The sequence below is a fragment of the Mustela nivalis genome, assembly GCF_964662115.1.
Source record: "Mustela nivalis genome assembly, chromosome: 8".
Classification (NCBI taxonomy): Eukaryota; Metazoa; Chordata; class Mammalia; order Carnivora; family Mustelidae; genus Mustela; species Mustela nivalis.
In genome coordinates, this window is record NC_139027.1 from 115533167 (window position 1) to 115542919 (window position 9753).

Genomic DNA, 9753 nt, shown 5'->3' on the forward strand with positions numbered 1-9753 from the left:
GCGCAGCACGCGGCCCCTCCTCCTGCACCCGGGGCCTTGGAGGCGGGTCTCGGGCCCCGGGTGTGCAGGTTGTTGAGAACCCTCCCGCCTCGGGTTCAAGGCGCATTAGCGCTCCAGTTTTGCCCTTCGCGCGGCCCGGCGGTGACAGGTTAGCATCCCTGAGGCGTCCTCTTCCCGTTGACTGCCTGGGAGCCATCCGCTCTGCTTGGTGGGCGACCGTGATGAGCACTGCCCTCCCGGAACCCCCGGCTCTGCCCCGACTCTACCTGCGGGGCAGAAAGGGCCTAGGAGTCTTCGTCGTGGTGTGTACGGTGGGTGTGCCCTACTGTTGAAGGAGTGCTGTGTTCCAGCCTTCGCTTTCCCCTCCGTAAAGTAGGGATAACGAAGTAACACGTGTGTTAAGAAACCAGTGCATAGGCTATGCGCCATAAATGCCTCTAGGCAGAGTGAAGACACACAGAGCCCAGCCTTTCTTGATTCAGGCTGATCCAGTGGCCGACCAGACCCCCCACCTTTAATAATGTGGAGGAAGTGCGGGGCTACCTTACAACCCCACTCTTTGTTCTCAAACCTCTCTGAAGAGAAGCCAGCATAAAATTAGGAATTGGAGCACCCTCAGCCCACACGCGTCTGCTCCTAGAGCCGTTCTTTTCAGGGAGTTTGTTACTTTGGTGGCCCCCCTGAAACTTGCCTCCTCACAGTATAACCTTATGTGGTCGTCGACCCTGGAACCTGGACTGGACCTGTGACTTGATTTAACCAATGGAAGAATGTGCAGAAGTGACTGTGCCAATTACAGAGATGAGCTTAGGGAATACCTGGTAACCTTGATTTCAAGCTCATTATAATTCTGAGCTGCTCCCCCTCTTCCACCTTGCTGTAGAAAGATGGCACACAGAGACCACCACATGAAGAGGCAAAAACCCTGAGACTACATGGAGGAAAAGTAAGGACCCAGTTATCACCAAGAACTGATGTCCCAGACACATGAACCCTGATGAACCCAGATGAACCCTGATGAGTCCCTGCTGAGGGACCAGTCATGGAGGGGAGAAGCCATCTGAGCTGTTCCTCATTACCTAAAACAGAGGTAAGTGTTTCCTACTGTGCCTTTTCCAAAATCCTAAGAAATGGTAACTTGGGTGCTGGTTTAAGCCTCTAAGTTTTAGAGCAGTTTGCCACCCAGCAACAGATAACCAGAACATTGTCTGGCACAATCCTTGTGTTGTGAGGAATATTCCTGTGGCAGCCGCCTCAGAGTTTGAGCACTCTACACTCCCTGGAAAACAAAGAAATCCCCTCATATACCTGTGGTGACTTTCAGCTTTACCACAGAACACAGAATTCTGATTCTAGAATATACCCCTACCCTCATGCCCAGGTCCTGACCTACCTTCCTAGGCAATCACATCAAGCCTCATGAAGCTTAGCAGCACCCCAGCCTCCAGCCTCACCCCAGTTCTACACCCACACATCCTTCCTATTCCTGTATGAAATGTATTGTTTGGTCTAGGCCTTACCACTGGCTTTCTGATTTGCAGGTGGTTTTGGCTACAGAATCCTACAAGGACTGTGTAGGATGAGGTAGGGAAATGGAAGACATGGCCCTGCTGTCTGGCAAGGACCCAGTCAGATGGAGGTGGTTCACATGAAACCATGACCTGGCTACAGGAGATACTGCTCGCCCTACTCCTCTAGGCCAGATGTGGAACTAACCTTTTCCTTTATTCCCCACAGCAAAACTGAACCACTACCACCTGGAAATTTTAATGTCTGTAGCAAAGAATTCCTGGAACTGCTCTAATTACGTGCCTAAGGAGGTTTGTATTCACTAGGATAGTTTGACGTTACCTCTGCTCTTTTTTTTTTTTTTTTCCACTCAAGAAAGGCATTCTCTCTGTTTGTGTGGCCCTTTGCTCTCTCTGATTTCATGTCCTCATTTTCTATATCTTTGCTTTAATCTCCACAGGGACATGGATGGTTCTATAGTTTTTTAGCTTTTACTCATGTGTTGTCTTAGGTCAGTTTCTGACAAGCAGAGACTGAAGTGTAATTTGAGTACATAATTTTTTATGAGAATGCTTTCTGGAGAAAGGCAATAAAGGAAGCAGAACAAAACAGGGAAGGGAGCTAAGCCAGGATGTGGTCTTATCTGGAGTTAAGCTTCAGCCTGATCCTATGGAGAGCCTTGGGACATGGATTATATCATAGAGCTGATTCCACCTTGAGGCCAGAGAGACATGTTTTGTATATATATCTCATTTAGCTGCTAGCTAGCATGCACAGCTGTAAAAAGGATCCAATAAAGGAAGCTTAGGGGAGGCATCAGTCTACCATATACAGTGGATATCTATGAGCACTCAGTTGCAAGGATGAAGGCTGCCCCAGTAAGATCTATCTTATCAGCTGTCTGACCTTCCCTGAGTATCACAGGACCTCGTCTGCGCTATTTGACACATCATCATTTTTTCATATGTCAGAGATCTTCTTACACTTTCAGTCTGCGTGGAACAAAACAATTCCCTGATTATAGATATCAGGATCTTACCTAACATATAAGGTACTATATGGCCTGTGAAGAAGGTTGATCTTGAGGGTTTGGAATAAACACAAGTGGGAGGGTTTTAGGTAAGAAGGAAGCTCCACAGGGTAGCAACTTCCTTGTGAGGGATAGGTCAACTTACAAATATAAAAATGCCAACACTCCTTGGCAGGCTCTACAGGAAAATGTTTAGGGATCCTTGATCTAGGAGCACAGGGTTAGCCACCTTAGCTGTTGGCTGAGCTCCTGGTGGCCTCCATATGCAAGCCCCACGAATATAGGAAATGGCCTTGATATCAACATGAAGGACAAGACCCAATCTTGAGAGGAGATCACCAATTTAAAGGCAGAGAACTTGAACTTTCTGTTAGATGAGTTGGATGGGTGCCCTAGCTCTCAGATTTCTACAGTAGAGAAACAAAAGTTTTCTCCTGTGCATAGATAAGATATTATGAGAAGAGTAATAGAGGGGCGCCTGGGTGGCTCAGTGGTTTAAAGTCTCTGCCTTCTGCTCAGGTCATGATCGGGGCTCTCTGCTCAGCGGGGAGCCTGCTTCCCCCTCTCTACCTGCCTCTCTGCCTACTTGTGATCTCTGTCTGTCAAATAAATAAATAAAATATTTAAAAAATAAAAACAAATAAATAAAATCTTGTGATCTCTGTCAAATAAATAAGTAAAATCTTTTAAAAAAACACAGATAACAAATAAATAAATAGAATCTTTTTAAAAAAGAAAAAAAAACAGTAATAGAGTTAAAAGACAACTGACCTTCCTAAGTTTCCTGTAACTGCTGTAACAAATTAACATAAACTCAGTGGCAAAAACAAAAACTGACGGAAATTTATTCTGTCATGCTTCTGGAGACAAGAAGTCTAAAATCAGAGTGTCAGCAGGGCTCATTACCTCTGGAAACTCTAGGGGAGAATCCCTCCTGTTCCAGCTTCTGATGGAAGTTGGCATTCTTTGGCCTTCTTAGCTTGTGGCCACATCACTCCACTCCAATGTCTGCCTTTGTCATCACATTGCCCTCTCTTCTATATTGTCTTCTCCTGTGTGTGTCTCTTATAAGGACACTTGTCATTGGATTTAGGGCCCATCTCAATAATTTAGGATGATCGTCTCATCTCAAGATCCTTAATTAATTACATCTACAAAGACCCTTTTCCCAAATATGGTAATAATCATAGGTTCTGGGGATTAGGATATGGACACATCTTTAGGAGAACCACTATTCAGCCCACTACACAGCCCTATACAGGATCTCAACTCATTCAGTTCATTCACTTCTACAACTAATATTTATTGAGTGGCTACTATATACCAGAGACTGATCTAGGCTCTGTGGAGGCAACAGTAAAAAAGCATATAAAAATCTCTTCCTTTCTTCACACTCATTAGGATGACTACTATCAAAACAAAATAGAAAATAACAAATGGCAAGAATATGGAGAAATTGGAACTGTTGTGTATTAGTGGGAATGGTAGTGCACTGTGGAAAACAGTTCGACAGTTCCGAACATTAAAAAAAAGAATTATCATGGGGTGCCTGGCTGACTCAGTTGGTAGAGCATGCAACTATTGATCTCAGGGTTGTGAGTTCAAGCTCCACATTGGGTGTGGAGCCCACTGTAAAAAAAAAAAAAAAAAAAAAATTATCATATAACCCGGCAATGTCACTTGTGGATATATATCCAAAATAATTGAAAGCAGGATCTTGAAGAGATATTGGTACACACATATTCACTATAGCGTTGTTCACAATAGCCAAGAGATGGAAGCAACCTAAATGTCCATCAACAGATGAACAGATAGACAAAACATGATATATATCTATATATGTATATATTTATTATATATATATGGATATTAGATACATATATCTAATATTTACATATAATATTACTCAGGGGCACCTGGCCAGCTCAGTCAGTGGAGCATGCAACTCTTAAATCTTAGGGTTGTAAGTTCAAACCCCACATTGAATGTGGGAGGGGCAGATGGAGAAGGAGAGAGAGAATCTTTTTTTTTTTTTTAAAGATTTTATTTATTTATTTGACAGAGAGAAATTACAAGTACACTGAGAGGCAGGCAGAGAGAGAGAGAGAGAACGAAGCAGGCTCCCTGCTGAGCAAAGAGCCCAATGCGGGACTCGATCCCAGGACCCTGAGATCATGACCTGAGCCGAAGGCAGCGGCTTAACCCACTGAGCCACCCAGGCGCCCGAGAGAGAGAATCTTAAGCAGGCTCTACACCCAGCACAGAGCCTGATGCAGGGTTCCATCCAAAGATGGCCTGAGCTGAAATCAGGAATCAGACACTTAGCCAACTGAGCCACCCAAGTGCCCTTAAAATTTTTTATTTTTTTTAAATCACTGCCTTTATGGAATATCTAATTATATATAATTTTTTTATAAACTCTCTGTTGAAGTATAACATGTATACAGAAAAGTGAAGAGATCATTCATATATAGCTCAATGAATTTTTTTAAGTAAACATATGACTAGGGTCTTGGTCAAAGACTAATTCATAGGATCCCTCTTGGACCCTCCTAGTCACTATGTCCATGCAGGAGCCACTCTGATAACCTCTTACATTATGGACTCTTTTTGCCAGTTTTTCACTTTATATAAATGCAATACTATAGTATGGAGTCTTTTGTGTCTAGACTCTTTCATTCAGCATTATGTTTGTGAAATTCATCCATATTGTTGTATAAATAATTTGAATCTTTTTTAATTTTACTTTTTTCAAAGATTTTATTCATTTATTTGAGATAGAGAGAGAGCACAAGCCAGGGGGCAGAGGGAGTGGGAGAAGCAGATTTCGCACTGAGCATAGAGCCTGACATGGGGCTCAATCCCAGGACCCTGAGATCATGACCTGAGCTGAAAGAAGACGCTTAACTGCCTGAGCCACCCAGGTGCCCCTTGTTTTTATTTTTATAGTCTACTAGTTAAACGTATATATGCCATAATCTGAAAGTTTATTTATCTGTCCTACTGCTGATGGACATTTGGGCAGTTTCCAGTTTGAGGCAACTATGATTAATGATGCTATGAACAGCCTAAGAATCCAGTACAAGTCTCTAGGTGAGCATACATATACATTTCTGTTGGGTATATACCAGAGATATACTGATAAATGTTTATCAGTCAGCTCCCTTGGAGGAAAACACCCTCACAGGTAGCATTTGTTGATTTCTGTGTGTAAATACTCCCACCATGGCCTATTTCTGCTACCAACGTGATGTCACTGAATATAGAATCAGGAAGATATACAGACCTGCTCTCCCAAGCCAGTGGGAACCAACTCCAGCACTGTGTATGCCTGGGAGATCAAGAAATGTCCAAACAGACCTGCAAGAGACTTACTAGGAGAAATATCTGAGAGGGATAAGAAGGGGGTGCCTGGGTGGCTCAGTGGGTTAAAGCCTCTGCCTTTGGCTCAGGTCATGATCCCAGGGTCCTGGGATCGAGCCCTGCATTGGGCTCTCCGCTCAGCGGGGAGCCTACTTCCTCCTCTCTCTCTGCCTGCCTCTCCGCCTACTTGTGATCTCTGCCTGTCAAATAAATAAATGAAATCTTAAAAAAAAAAAGGGGGGGGGGAAGGAAAGAGGAAAAAGCAAGTAGAAGATTCAGACTGAAAGAAAAATCCGACAGCTGTGAGGGGAAGTGGGAAGGACAGACTGGTTACGAAGAGTCTAAGACTGTGGTGCAGTTCTGAAAAAGGCTTGTCCAGGCCAAAGGGGATTACTGGGGCCAGAGTTGCTAGCTGGAGTAGCCGTGCATGTCTCAGGAATGGGCCTACACAGCCAGCACAGAAGCAGTGGCAGAACCAGAGGGGTAGTGGCTGGGTTTCTAGTCAATGACAGTCCCCCCAACAGGAGAGCTGAGCCAAGCATTTTCATGACCACCATGAACTGGCAGTATTTCTTCTCACCACAACCCTGGAGATGAGCAGGACAGTCTGTCAACCAGGGTCGTCTCCAAATATCTTCCTTTTCACAGGTTAACTGTACAGCGCTGGCTCAGCCGACTTGGAAATTGGAATGGCCACTTTAGATTGAATAAGCCCCAGGTTTCCTAGGTAATTCACTAGAAAGGAGAGAGGGATTGAGGAACAGACAAGCATTCTAGTTATTAATTAAAGAAATAGAAGTTGACCATACTATATCCCCAACTGATGATTTAAATCTTACTGCTTCCATAAGGAAAGAATAGAAAAATGAAGTTAGTCAGAAATAGAAGCTGGAAAAGACCTTATAATCCAAGTTATAGTTAGCTATAAAGTAGAAGCAATATGGTGCTTTAAAAAAAAGGCTACAAATTCTTTAATATTCTCATTAAAATTTAGAGTTTAATTCCTCTCTGTAAAATAGAGGTCAGACTTCGTGACTGTCTTCTAACAAATAATGATGTGGTAGAATTATGCTACTTGACTTCTGAGGCTAGGTCATACACAGGATAGCTCCTCCTTCTTCTCCCTCTCCCTCCCCCTGTCCCTCTCCTCCCTGTCCCTCTCCACTTGCTTTGGAGGAAACCAACCATCACGTCAGGAGGACACTTGAACAGCCCATGGAGAGGCACAGGTGGGGAGGAACTAGGGCCTGCCACCAAGAACTAGCACATACTTACCAAACATGTGAAAGTCAACCTGAAAATGGATCCTTTCGCCCATCAGGGCTTCAAGTGACGGCAGTCCTCGCCAACATTTTAACTGAGACCTCACAAAAGACCCTGAGCCAGAATTGCCTAGTCAAGCTGTTCTTGAATTTCTGACCCACAAAAACTGTGAGAATAATAAATTGTTGTAGGCTACTAAATTTGGGGGCAATTTGTCTCACAGCAATAGGTAATTAATATAGGCCACAAGAATTTGGAAGTCTCCACACACATACCCAACACCATAACAGAAGATATTACAACCGAGACAATATGGCAAACCCATGGAGGATATCCATTGCCTTGTTTCCTGCCTTGGCTCAGTGAAGCCAACTCCTCTCTAAGCTGATTCCCATCAAAGCTCACTGTCCTGGTACAGCCAGAAGCATCATCTCTATTCCTAGGGCTCACCCAAGGCACTGATACAGACTGTTGTGATCAAGATTTCTTATGCCCACACAGAGGTCCCCATCTCATGTTGCTGCCAAGCCACTGGCACCAACCCCCATCATCTGAGAAGCCACTGGCAGCAATGCAGGCTTCATTACAGGGAAATGGTTCTTATGTTCACTTGTACTATGACCATGGCCAGAACCCCAGTGTGGGGGATGGGTGGCAGATAACCATGTGTACAGAACCAGCTCACCAAAAAAACCTGGCCTGTGACCCAGATTGCAGTGTTTACCAAGTTAAACAGTCTAAAGCCAGATCAGCATATCAAAAATGACTCAAGCAACAGAGAGAGTTTAGCTATGAACCTCAGCAAGTCAGGGCCAAGGACATTGATGGACAAGGTTCAACGAGGGCAGAAAGAAAGCAGACCTGCAGAGTTCTGGGCTTGGGGCAGCTTTGAAGAGTGTACCTATGGCCATGGTGTGGGCCCCCCACCCTTAGGGCTGGCTTAAAGCCATCAGGCCCCTTTCTCCTCTATGCATTTCAAGGCTATAGCTTTTTTTCATGTGTAAAGTTCCCACAGAATTGCCAGGGCTCAGACCCAGTGTGATACTGGCAAGGAAGCTTGAACACTCTTATATTAGTTTAGGTTCCCCCAGAAGAAAGCCCCGAGGCAAGAATTCAAGATTAATGTGGGATGTAATCCCAGGAAACAGGGAGCGGAGTACAGAAGTGAGACAGGGAAGGGAAGGCAGTCAATAATACAGAGTTGTGTTACCAAGCCAGGGACTAGTGTGAACAATTCCAGGGGAATTCCATAGGGGAAACTGGGAAGTGGAATAGGACACATGCCTCAGAGAGGCAAGAAGGCTAGAGTATTTGAGGGTATTTATATAGCAACTCCAGTCAGCCATTTCTGAGGGCTGCTAGGAGAGGGAGTGTTAATTAGTGTGGGGACAAACACAGAGAAGCAGATACTACTGATCAGTGGATCCGTTTTTTATTTGTTCATTGGCCTTTAGGTCTCCCCTTCTGTGAACTGAGTATTCATATCCTTTGCCCATTTTTCTATTGGATTGCCTATCTTTTTCTTACGGATTTGTAGGAGTCACATATATAACCAGATCTTTTTTATTGTATATGTAACAAGTATCTCCTTCCAGATTGTGGCTTATCTTTTCACTTTCTTTATAGTATCATCCAATAAGTAGCTCTTATCTTCAATGTATGAACTTATCAGTGTTTTCTTGATAGTCTATGCTTTTCATGTCTGGCCTAAGAAATCCTTCCCTACCTTGAGGTAACGAAGATGATAATTTGCTAGGAATTTTTGCTTTCTTACAGAGAGTCTTTGATCCACTTGGAAAGGATTTATATGAAAATATAATACAGGAATTCAGTATTTAATTTTTATCATGGAAAATCTCAAACATATACCAAAATAAGAAGAGTACGATGAGCTCAACACCCAGCTTCAACAATTATTAACTTATTTCATTTGACCACTGCTGTATAACAAATTACCCCAAACTTAGCAAATTGAAACAGTAATAAACATTGATGATGTTGCACAGTTTCTGAGAGTCAGGATTTTAGGCCTTTAGAGTTGTTCTGGCTAAGGATTGGTCATGAGGTTGCAGTCATGTTGTTGGCCTGGCCTGCAGACATCTGCAGCCTTAGCTGGGGCTAAAGGATCTGTTCCAAGGTGACCCTCACCTCTGGCTGGGAAGGTGTTGCCAGGAATCATCTGTTTCTTGCCACTTGGCCCTTTTGCAGAGCAGCTGATGCATCCTCACAGCATGGTAGCTGGCTTCCCCCAAAGCAAGTGAGCCAAAAGAGAGGAAGGTGGAAGTTGCAGTGACTTTTATAACAGTCTTGGAAGACGTACAAGATCACCTCCACCACACTGTATTCATTAAGTCACTAAGTCCCATCCACATTCAAGTTGAGAGAAATTAGATTCTGCTTTTGGAAGGGAGGAATATTAGCGTTAGCGGATGTTTTTAAAACCAGCCCGTAACTCACAGCCGGTCTTTTTCAGCTGTGCCTCCATCCACTCTCCCTTAGAAACTGCGTTATTTTGAAGAAAATTCCAGACACCTTATTGTTTCATGTGTAAATACTCTAGTATGGATTTCTAAAAGATAAGCCTTGAA

General features: G+C 43.8%; 1 long non-coding RNA gene across 1 annotated transcript; it reads left to right on the forward strand.

Annotated features, from left to right (window-relative positions):
- Nucleotides 1-12: 12 nt before the first annotated feature.
- On the forward strand, nucleotides 13-9173 carry LOC309871483. Its single transcript, XR_014315308.1, has 4 exons — nucleotides 13-148; nucleotides 884-1090; nucleotides 1738-1820; nucleotides 8942-9173. It is a non-coding gene; the product is annotated as an uncharacterized lncRNA (long non-coding RNA).
- Nucleotides 9174-9753: the final 580 nt, after the last annotated feature.